The sequence below is a fragment of the Microplitis mediator genome, chromosome 1 (genome assembly GCF_029852145.1).
Source record: "Microplitis mediator isolate UGA2020A chromosome 1, iyMicMedi2.1, whole genome shotgun sequence".
NCBI lineage: Eukaryota > Metazoa > Arthropoda > Insecta > Hymenoptera > Braconidae > Microplitis > Microplitis mediator.
In genome coordinates this window covers 11,812,465-11,824,090 of record NC_079969.1, presented here as the reverse complement: position 1 = coordinate 11,824,090, position 11,626 = coordinate 11,812,465, and the positions used below count along the sequence as shown (strand labels likewise).

Sequence of the window (11,626 nt, the reverse complement as noted above, 5' to 3'; positions counted from 1 at the left end):
TACTTCCACAAATTTTAAAGTTTATGTTCATTTTGCTATTTTGTAGGAAGCAAATACTACTTGAGTATATAAAAAGATCACTTTAATCTACATAAATTTTTTATATTAATATTGTTTGACTTGTTTTATTAAAATTCGGATGGTGAGGCAAAGTGTTAGCAAAAAGAATATAACGTTCACAAGATAAATATGTACCTTTTATATTTAGAAAAAAAAAAAATTTTAACCGCAATTTATAAATCATTGCAAATAATTATATTTATTGATTTATTCACTAAACACATTTTATTCAAAAACGGTAAGCAATAAAGAGACGAACATTAAAATTTAATTAATTAATAATAAAAAATTGTTTAATACAGATAATAAAAATAATTAAAAATAAAAAAAAAGGATAGAATGTGATTTAAAATAATGTGTACATTAAGAATAAGGAAAAAATATTTATAAAAAAGTTAGGCTATGCTGGTTAGTGTCTATTGGATGGTCGATGCACAACGTTAGTAGCGATGAGCCATAGAATACAGTAAACTTATTACTTCTGCCGTTCACTTGCCCAATAAAGCATTAGTGTAAGAAAATTATAGAATAATTATAGTTCAATTTAATGTTTATTATAATTGTTAGTATATGTAATTTTAATAAAAAAATATAAAATAATAAAAATTCGACTATTGAAAATACATTTCATAGCTCTTTCAAATTTAATATTAAGTATAACGAAATTAATTAATATTATAGACTCTAGTACTAAATATGTATAATAATGAGTAATTTTTTTATTTGAAATATTTAATAATAACTAAAATAGGTAAAAATAATAAAAATAATCGAATATAAATAAATAAAAATTTTTATGGGAATTCCTGGAAAAAAATTTTTTCATAAAATTTAATAAATTTATATAAAGTTTTATGAAATATTATAAAACTTCATGAAATTTTACAAAATAGAAGTTTTGGCATTATACAAAAATTTATGAAAAATATCAAATGATTTTCAATAAATTTTGATAAATTTTTAAAAAATTTTATATATGATTTAATGGAATTTCAAAAAAACCAAATTGAAGTTTTGGCCTATGACGAAATTTTATAAAATTTTACAATATTTTATAAAATTTCATGAAGTTTTATGAAATTTCGTGAAATTTTTTGACCATTATTAATGCAATCAGCATAACGATATATTTAGGATTTCGACAATGAATTATCATAACTACACTGGTTATAAAAGGCTACACTTTGTGGTACGTGCTTTTGAACTTAATCAGTCTTAAATTCAAGTATACATTCGATATCTGAGTAAATAACAACGGGCACTGAATCTTTAAATTTATGATTTTTAAATCACATAAAATTATCACCATTTTCTGGTAATCTTATTCTCACCTTATTATACTTTAAACAATCTAATATATGGGCACTCTTTTTGGTAAGGATGAAGCCATAATCCACAGATATTTCAGTTACCACCAGAGTCGATGAATTCAAATGAGCTGCAGTGAGGACTTGGGATCATACAATTTTCAAGTCCTCAGTTGTAAAGAGTACAGACGACGCATTTTATAAAATTCTAGAGCTGATTGGATTTTGGAATCGATTGATTAAGTTGTTTTTGAGAAATTTCAAAAAAACTATAAAAAATTTCTTTTACTTTCTGGTATTTCTTAATTAATTCCGAGTCTATTCAACCGATAGATCTAAAGTTTACAGGAACGTTGACGCGGCTAACAATCTCTTTCGATTTCCGCGAAATCTATCTAAATTGGTTGATTAGTTATCAAAAGTTATGGAGCATTTATGCCCCCCCCCCCACACACACACACACACACACACACACACCCGGGCATAATTCTGTGACATCATTCGATGAAAACTCGATTTTCGAAAATTGGAGTGAAAACAATAACTTCCCGAATTTTAAAAAATTTACGATTTTCTTAGCGGGAAATTATAAAAAGATTGGAGTAATAATGTTAAAGTGATACTCATTTCAATAATAATAATAGAAATTAAAATATAACAGAGTTTGATTATAAATAAAGATATTTAGTACGTAAAAGAATTTTCATTTGTTCGAAAAAAGAGAAATGTAGAGCATACAATATAGTTAAAAAATTGATTAAAATTAAAAGATATCGTTTGGTATAGAGATTATTAGTTTATTAATAATAGCATACAATCTATTTCAGTTAGGATTATTGAACCTAGCTCAAATACTACCGCAATTTGCAAAGTCATTTGGAGTTTTATAAATATAATAATAATGGATTTTATTTTTTATTTGATTATAAATTAATTAATAAAACGTATAATATAAGAGTTCCAATAAATATGTATAATTAATAAAAAAAGACAGGTAAATTTGTAATTTAAATTTAATTGCGACTATTTATTATGATTAGTTATGAACAAATAATATCAACATAATGTTTTTAATAATTATAAAAATGCATTAGTCTTGAGTCAATTCTCAAGATAAATTTTGTTATAAAGAAAAACCTAATAAATAATAAACATGAAATAACGTTAAATTTATCATATCTAATTTTTTTACAACATGTTTGTATTTTTATTATAATATAATTTATCCCGTTATACGTTGATTGAATATAGTGAATATATGTAGAAAAAAAAGATATTTGGGTAATATTATTGGAAATAAATTCAATGGAGACTAAATAAAAAAATAACAAATATATATTATCTTAATTTCAGTTTAGTTAAATTTTGAAAATTTAGTATCAACTTTTAGTGATTGATAAGATATAAAAGTAAAATGAATAAGAATCGTTAAAGTATTTATTCAGAAGATAAAATAGTTATTATTGAAAATGTTGCGAACCAATGTGTGTTGTAGCTGATTCCATAGTAGAGTAACAAAAACTTTACATAAAAAGTCGACTGCTAAATGTAAAAAGAAAATAATATGAAATTTAAATATTTATTTGTATGATTACTATTGAATTTTTAAATTTACGAGTACCTATGATCAGATTAAACCATTTTTTTTTCTGATTGGATGCTTTATTTGTATACTTTTTTTTTTTGTTAGAAAAAAAAAATTCTAATATAAATATAATGAGAAAGATTTTTATTACCGGACATTATCTAAATTAACACTATACGTATTATTAATGTATATGATCGAAAGACGTCAAACCTTACGATTAATAATTTAACTAAATAAATCAACGTTTTTGTTTATAGAATAGCAAATAAACATAATATTATTTGTTTAAATATTCTCCAAACGCTATTTTTGTAATGGTTTATATATAAAATTGTATGAATGGAATGCTATCAATAAATCAAATATACACTATCCTTATAATAACATTAAAAAAAAAACAATTTATTAAATAAATAATTTTATATTGAAAAAATAATTAAGTACGAACAGGTAATTTAGATACAAGGAGCTACCGTTGTATCCATCCTCGCTCACGCGGCTAACAGTTAGTGCGCAACTACAATCTTTTTAGACGCCGGCTCGTACTAGTATGAAAGAGTAGTCAGTTGAAGCGGCTCGAGTAAGAGCTGACAGATACTGACTACGGCAAGTTGTATACTATTAACGTAACACTACCACGGGTCGATGTCTCTGACTGAATGACTCTTTATGTGGTAAATCGCTACGGCGTTTATATAATATTGTGTATAACTTAAAAAAAGTATACAAATATGAAACTGAGTATTGACTTACTTGTTTCCGAGCAAGAATAAAATATCACGTTTACGTGTATATAAACCAAGTCGCTTTGATAAAAATATCTAGCGAGAGTAATATTTACAAAAATGAGAGGATGGTTGAAAATTTAAAGTTATTATTCAATTTTGTGAATAAATAATGTTAATTTAAAATTTTCAAGTGTTGTAGTAAGCAAATGCTTTAAACAGCACCACTTTAACAATTGTTAATGTTTTTTAAAGACTAAAATGTATGTTTAAGTGAAAGAGGAGTATTTCTAGTGTTTTATAAATAAAACATAAACGAAGCTCCCTGGTTGATCCTGCCAGTAGTCATATGCTTGTCTCAAAGATTAAGCCATGCATGTCTCAGTACATGCCGTATTAAGGTGAAACCGCGAATGGCTCATTAAATCAGTTATGGTTCCTTAGATCGTACCCACATTTACTTGGATAACTGTGGTAATTCTAGAGCTAATACATGCAAACCAGAATTCCGACCAGAGATGGAAGGAACGCTTTTATTAGATCAAAACCAATCGGTGGCTTGTCCATCGTTACTTTTGGTGACTCTGAATAACTTTCTGCTGATCGTATGGTCTAGTACCGACGACGAATCTTTCAAATGTCTGCCTTATCAACTGTCGATGGTAGGTTCTGCGCCTACCATGGTTGTAACGGGTAACGGGGAATCAGGGTTCGATTCCGGAGAGGGAGCCTGAGAAACGGCTACCACATCCAAGGAAGGCAGCAGGCGCGCAAATTACCCACTCCCGGCACGGGGAGGTAGTGACGAAAAATAACGATACGGGACTCATCCGAGGCCCCGTAATCGGAATGAATACACTTTAAATCCTTTAATGAGGATCCATTGGAGGGCAAGTCTGGTGCCAGCAGCCGCGGTAATTCCAGCTCCAATAGCGTATATTAAAGTTGTTGCGGTTAAAAAGCTCGTAGTTGAATCTGTGTTTCATACTATTGGTTCATCGCTCGCGGTGTTAACTGACATGCTATGGAACGTCCTACCGGTGGATTTAGCTAAGGTCAAACTTGGCGGTCCAATTCAATCCTATCGCGGTGCTCTTAATTGAGTGTCGAGGTAGGCCGGTACGTTTACTTTGAACAAATTAGAGTGCTTAAAGCAGGCTTATTTTGCCTGAATACTGTGTGCATGGAATAATAGAATAGGACCTCGGTTCTATTTTGTTGGTTTTCGGAATACCGAGGTAATGATTAATAGGGACAGATGGGGGCATTCGTATTGCGACGTTAGAGGTGAAATTCTTGGATCGTCGCAAGACGAACAGAAGCGAAAGCATTTGCCAAAAATGTTTTCATTAATCAAGAACGAAAGTTAGAGGTTCGAAGGCGATCAGATACCGCCCTAGTTCTAACCATAAACGATGCCAGCTAGCGATCCGCCGATGTTCCTCCGATGACTCGGCGGGCAGCTTCCGGGAAACCAAAGCTTTTGGGTTCCGGGGGAAGTATGGTTGCAAAGCTGAAACTTAAAGGAATTGACGGAAGGGCACCACCAGGAGTGGAGCCTGCGGCTTAATTTGACTCAACACGGGAAACCTCACCAGGCCCGGACACCGGAAGGATTGACAGATTGATAGCTCTTTCTTGATTCGGTGGGTGGTGGTGCATGGCCGTTCTTAGTTGGTGGAGCGATTTGTCTGGTTAATTCCGATAACGAACGAGACTCTAGCCTGCTAAATAGGCGTTTTTGGTATCTTGAAAGATTTACTTGATTTTCGGATCAAGTGATTTTTACTACCAACGTAAATAATTATCTTCTTAGAGGGACAGGCGGCTTCTAGCCGCACGAGATTGAGCAATAACAGGTCTGTGATGCCCTTAGATGTTCTGGGCCGCACGCGCGCTACACTGAAAGAATCAACGTGTCTTCCCTGGCCGAAAGGCCCGGGTAACCCGCTGAACCTCTTTCGTGCTAGGGATTGGGGCTTGCAATTATTCCCCATGAACGAGGAATTCCCAGTAAGCACGAGTCATAAGCTCGTGTTGATTACGTCCCTGCCCTTTGTACACACCGCCCGTCGCTACTACCGATTGAATGATTTAGTGAGGTCTTCGGACTGATGCGCGGCTATGTTTCGGCATTGCCGATGTTGTTGGAAAGATGACCAAACTTGATTATTTAGAGGAAGTAAAAGTCGTAACAAGGTTTCCGTAGGTGAACCTGCGGAAGGATCATTAACGTATAATATACAATACAAATGTTGTAATTGTAATATATATACATATAAATATTACTTTCAAAAGTGTTAACGCACGCATTATAAAAAGTAAATCGAAGGAATACTTATCCATAAGTATCTTTAGAAGCTTTGTGTTTGATAATACTTACTACAAATAGTTGTGGTAACCTATATTAGTCTATACTCTAAATGTTTCGTGCATATTGTATAGATTCGGTTTTTAAATGAATTTACGCCATGACTGAATTATATTTACAAAGTTTCGTTGCCATATACATCTGATGTATAGATGGCAATTTTACATTAGAATAGGATAATATGTTTCTAATGTAAAAGACATTTTGTCACTGTATAAAAGTTAAGTAACAAGCAAAATAGAGAAAATGAATATTTTCTTAAAAAAGATGATTATCCTGAACGGTGGATCACTTGGCTCGTAAATCGATGAAGAACGCAGCTAATTGCGCGTCAACTTGTGAACTGCAGGACACACGAACATCGACACTTCGAACGCACATTGCGGTCCACGGATCCTATTCCCGGACCACACTTGGCTGAGGGTCGTTTATTATAAAAAAACTGCTTACATTAATTTGTACTAGCGATAAAATATACATTGAACGTTCATCATAAGCATTTGAATATAAACAAGATGATGTCGTTTGAAATTATTATAATTACTTGAATCAGTGAATTATCATTATAATACAGTACAACTGATTTTCGAGTCTACGAATTATATTTTTCAATAGACCGACAACATTTGTTACTTCTTTATTTCATTGATTCCTAAATTCAATTCGACGACCTCAGATTAAGTGAGACTACCCGCTGAATTTAAGCATATTAATAAGCGGAGGAAAAGAAACTAACAAGGATTTCCTTAGTAACGGCGAGTGAACAGGAATTAGCCCAGCACTAAATCCTATGGTTATGCCATTGGGAGATGTAGTGTTTAGGAGGAATCATTTAACCCGAGATTTATTATCATGTCCAAGTCCATCTTGAATGGGGCCATTTACCCATAGAGGGTGCCAGGCCCGTAGTGACTGGAAATTATTTCGGGTGATTCTCTCCTTAGAGTCGGGTTGCTTGAGAGTGCAGCTCTAAGTGGGTGGTAAACTCCATCTAAGGCTAAATATTGTTACGAGACCGATAGCGAACAAGTACCGTGAGGGAAAGTTGAAAAGAACTTTGAAGAGAGAGTTCAAGAGTACGTGAAACCGTTCAGGGGTAAACCTGTGAAACCCAAAAGATCGAATGGGGAGATTCATCGTCAGCGTTTTTAGTATTAATGCAAGCTATGATGTGATAATAGAATCCTTGTGGTCACTAAATTATACTTGCTTGTATTATTTTTGCTAAATTCGTCGGCGTGCACTTCTCCTCTAGTAGAACGTCGCAACCTGTTAGATGTTTATCTATGGCTCAACTGGTAGCCTTTAGTATTTTATTATACTGAAGACCTTTGGTGTCCTGATAAACTGTTTGACAGTATACATATGGTATTGAGCCGCAATTATTTGCGTTAGACTTACCGCAAGTATGATTTTCTTCTAGTAGTACGGATCTAATGCCGTCGCTGGGAAAAATCTGCTGTTAGCTGTATAATGTCTTTAACTGGCTTATTTACCGGTTAGCGATGCTACTGCTTTGGGTACTTACAGGACCCGTCTTGAAACACGGACCAAGGAGTCTAACATGTACGCAAGTCATTGGGATATATTTATATAAACCAAACCTAAAGGCGTAATGAAAGTATAGATTGTCTTAAGACAATTGAGAGAAGATGGGTTACGTTACGATGTAATCCCGCATTCTCAGGACGTTCTATTCTCATTGAGAAAGGGCGTACCTAGAGCGTACACGTTGGGACCCGAAAGATGGTGAACTATGCCTGGTCAGGATGAAGTCAGGGGAAACCCTGATGGAGGTCCGTAGCGATTCTGACGTGCAAATCGATCGTCTGAACTGGGTATAGGGGCGAAAGACTAATCGAACCATCTAGTAGCTGGTTCCCTCCGAAGTTTCCCTCAGGATAGCTGGCATTTATATTTTTGAGTCTCATCTGGTAAAGCGAATGATTAGAGGTCTTGGGATCGAAACGATCTCAACCTATTCTCAAACTTTAAATGGGTGAGATCTCTGGCTTGCTTGAATTTATGAAGCCATGAGATTTCGGATCAAAGTGCCAAGTGGGCCATTTTTGGTAAGCAGAACTGGCGCTGTGGGATGAACCAAACGTGAAGTTAAGGCGCCTAAATTAACGCTTATGGGATACCATAAAAGGCGTTGGTTGCTTAAGACAGCAGGACGGTGGCCATGGAAGTCGGAATCCGCTAAGGAGTGTGTAACAACTCACCTGCCGAAGCAACTAGCCCTGAAAATGGATGGCGCTGAAGCGTTATGCCTATACTTCACTGTCAGTAGCAAGTGAAATGTATATTACAAATATATGTTATGAAGCTCTGACAAGTAGGAGGGTCGCGGTGGTGTGCGCAGAAGGGTCTGGGCGTGAGCCTGCCTGGAGCCGCCATCGGTGCAGATCTTGGTGGTAGTAGCAAATACTCCAGTGAGGCCCTGGAGGACTGACGTGGAGAAGGGTTTCATGTGAACAGCAGTTGAACATGAGTCAGTCGATCCTAAGCCCTAAGAGAAATCTTATATTCATATGGTGTTATAAATAATATTATAAAAACATACCTATTGGGCGAAAGGGAATCCGGTTTCTATTCCGGAACCCGGCAGCGGAACCGTAGACAATTCGTTCACTCGTAAGAGTGTTCGTCGGGGTAACCCAAAATGACCTGGAGACATCGACAGGAAGTCCGGAAAGAGTTTTCTTTTCTGTATAAGCGTTCAAGTTCCCTGGAAACTTTTAGCAAGGAGATAGGGTTTGGAACGCGAAGAGCACCGCATTTGCGGCGGTGTCCGGATCTTCCTCTCGGACCTTGAAAATCCAGGAGAGGGACACGTGGAGGTGTCGCGCCGGTTCGTACCCATATCCGCAGCAGGTCTCCAAGGTTAAGAGCCTCTAGTCGATAGGATAATGTAGGTAAGGGAAGTCGGCAAAATGGATCCGTAACTTCGGAATAAGGATTGGCTCTGAGGAACGGGGCGTGTCGGGCTTGATAGGGAAGTGAGTTGACTGACGTGCCGGGCCTGGGCGAAATGATTGGTGTTCACGCATCAGGATTTGAGCTCGGTCCCGTGCCTTGGTCTCTCATGGATCTTTCTCGCTATGAGATTATAGTGATGTGAAAGCATTGTTATAATTCTTTTCGACCGTCATTTAACGTTCAACTCAGAACTGGCACGGTCCAGGGAAGTCCGACTGTCTAATTAAAACAAAGCATTGTGATGGCCCTTGCGGGTGTTGACACAATGTGATTTCTGCTCAGTGCGATGAATGTCAATGTGAAGAAATTCATTTAAGCGCTCGTAAACAGCAGGAGTAACTATGACTCTTTTAAGGACCAAGGACTGTCAAGCTGAAATGAAAGATTACTGTTGTGTCAACTGCGTCAAAGCCAAATTGCAAGCTACGAATCATTCGACAACTGATGGAAAACTATGTCCTATTCTAATTAGAAAAATCCGAGATAAAATACGGAGTACTAATTATATAGATGCCCCAAAGGAGTCATAGAAACTTTTATCGAGTGGGGAATGGGGATGACGCCCTACCGGGGCCTCAGTTGACTACTTCTGAGGTGTCTCCACTCTTACTGAACGCTAACCACAACATCTCTAGCTGCAACAACAACAACATCCTTTCGACCGGTCCCTTGGTATCCCTAGTACCAAGTGGTAGACAAATAAATCGTCAACTTAATATCCTCTATGAGGATTCCTCCGCTGGTTACACTCAATTAAACAATACTGTGAATAGGAGTCCGGGTAGCGTCTCAATGCTTCCCTCCAGCGGATCTAATATTGTAGATTTAAATTTAGATTCTAATATTCCCTCTGAATCTCACCAACCAACTTTGCAGAATATTAACTGCTACCAATGCCCATTCTGTGATAAGTCTTTTCCATCTCTTAGAGGCCTAGGTGTTCATAAAGTCAGTAAACATCGTGAACAAACCAATGCAGCAATAGACACTTCCCGTCGAAAACCAAGATGGCAAGATGAAGACCTACGAAGATTAGCAGCGGCTGAAGCCAACGCACCATCGGATACAAGGTTCATGAATGAATACTTGTCTGAAAATGTCAAATTTGATCCACCACGTACAGCTCAGTCAATTGCTAGTCTACGTCGGAAACAGTCATATAGAGACCTGGTCAGTAACTTAAAAGAGTCTGCACCCTTACCGGACCTAACCAGCCCTCAACATACCCCTAGACAAGTCACTCAAAGTCAAGAAAGAGGAATAATCGAGCAGCGTGCTTCCTGGCTACGGTCAGCGAGAGCCTATTTGATTTCAGGAAGATGCAGAATGCCAGGAAAAGACTATATTGTACAAGCCATTGATGCAGTCGAGCGGAGTGAGGATCCTGAACAGCCATTAACTGACTGGTTTCTCATAAAGTTCCCCGTAGCACCGAATAACTCTCAAAGTCGGTACCAAAGTCGTAATGACGAACTGCATCTGTCAAGAAAACGAAAAAGGAGGAGAGAATATGCTGCACTACAGACACTCTGGACCAAAAACATTTCTAAGGCAGCTAGTAAGGTTTTAGATGGTGATACGGGTTCTTATGTTGGTCCCCCTCTCAGTCAACAAGAGGCATTTTGGCGACCTCTCCTGGAAGCTCCAAGTGTCCCTCTGGATGACAGCCTAGCCACAGCTCCCAAGTCCGAACTGGAATTTATATCAGCACCGATCACTACCGATGATGTTCGCAAGTACAAGCCTGCAGCCAAATCTGCAGCTGGCCCAGACAGTTTATCCGCCTCTCGTTGGTTTAAAGAAGTTCCCGATATGGTCAAAGCCACAATTATGAACATTATCATGATCTGGGGAAAAGTACCGGCGATTTGGAGAGATTCAAGAACCATTCTTATCCCCAAAGTCAGTGAAACCCAAGATCCTTCAAAGTTTCGGCCGATTTCAATCTCGTCCATTATCTTAAGACACTTTCATCGCATCTTAGCAAATCGGTTAATGGCAGGACTCAAACATGACGAAAGACAACGAGGGTTTATTAACGCAGACGGCACTGCCGAGAATGTAGCTGTTCTATCAGCGATCCTATACGAAGCCAGAACCAAGTTTAAAGAACTCCACATTGCCTTAATTGATGTCATGAAAGCCTTCGATTCAGTGTCTCATGCTTCAATCACATGGGCTCTGCATGAGTTGGGGCTTCCAAAAGATTTCGTTGATTATGTCACAGCACTCTACAAGGATGCTACGACCACGCTAGAAGTAAATAGTCAGAAATCCAGTCCAATCCACCCTGGACGGGGAGTAAGACAAGGAGATCCGTTGTCTTCCGTTATTTTTAACGTGATCATGGACCTTATTCTTAAAAAGATTCCCAATGAAGTAGGATTTACACTTCATTCAGCCAATATTAATGCCCTTGCATTTGCAGACGACCTAGTGTTAGTTGCAGGTACTGCTGCTGGTCTTCAGGCTGCGATCAACTGTGTTATCCAGGAAATGTCAAGACATGGACTCAAGCCAATGCCCGACAAGTGTAAAGCGCTATCGATAGTACCGAATGGCAAAGAACAGAAGATAAAAGTCCTCACAACTT

At 37.0% G+C, this 11,626-nt stretch overlaps 2 non-coding genes across 2 annotated transcripts; both read left to right on the top strand.

Moving 5' to 3' along the window:
- The first annotated feature begins 4,002 nt into the window (after nucleotides 1-4,002).
- Nucleotides 4,003-5,912, top strand: LOC130678360 (small subunit ribosomal RNA). The gene has a single exon (XR_008991807.1). It is a non-coding gene; the product is annotated as a small subunit ribosomal RNA (ribosomal RNA).
- A 411-nt stretch (nucleotides 5,913-6,323) lies between these two features.
- Nucleotides 6,324-6,478, top strand: LOC130678361 (5.8S ribosomal RNA). Its single transcript, XR_008991808.1, has one exon. It is a non-coding gene; the product is annotated as a 5.8S ribosomal RNA (ribosomal RNA).
- The last annotated feature ends 5,148 nt before the right edge of the window (nucleotides 6,479-11,626 follow it).